Source organism: Bison bison, unplaced genomic scaffold (genome assembly GCF_000754665.1).
Source record: "Bison bison bison isolate TAMUID 2011002044 unplaced genomic scaffold, Bison_UMD1.0 scf7180017863698, whole genome shotgun sequence".
NCBI lineage: Eukaryota > Metazoa > Chordata > Mammalia > Artiodactyla > Bovidae > Bison > Bison bison.
Window position 1 is genome coordinate 9957 of NW_011494270.1, and position 352 is coordinate 10308.

Here is a 352-nt window from a genome sequence, read left to right on the forward strand (position 1 = left end):
GAATACAGTGGTCTAAAAGTAATTAACTATTAGGAAACACTAATAAGATTCAGATCTAATTCCGTCTGTAACCTCAGTTCAGTTCAGTCGCTCAGTTGTGTCTGACTCTTTGCGACCCCATGAATCGCAGCACTGGTCTCCTTTAGGATGGACAGGTTGGATCTCCTTGCACTCCAAGGGACTCTCAAGAGTCTTTTCCAACACAACAGTTCAAAAGCATCAATTCTTTTGCACTCAGCTTTCTTTATGGTCCAACTTTCACATGCATACACGACTATTGGAAAAACCATAGCTTTGACTAGATGGACTTTTGTTGGCAAACTAATGTCTCTGCTTTTTAATATGCTGTCTA

At 40.3% G+C, this 352-nt stretch overlaps 1 protein-coding gene across 1 annotated transcript in view; it reads left to right on the top strand.

The window, feature by feature from the left end:
* LOC104983932 (uncharacterized protein CXorf22-like) overlaps positions 1–352 on the top strand; it is a gene marked incomplete at both ends in the record, with an annotated part of 5383 nt that overhangs the window by 3302 nt on the left and 1729 nt on the right. The window lies entirely within an intron of this gene.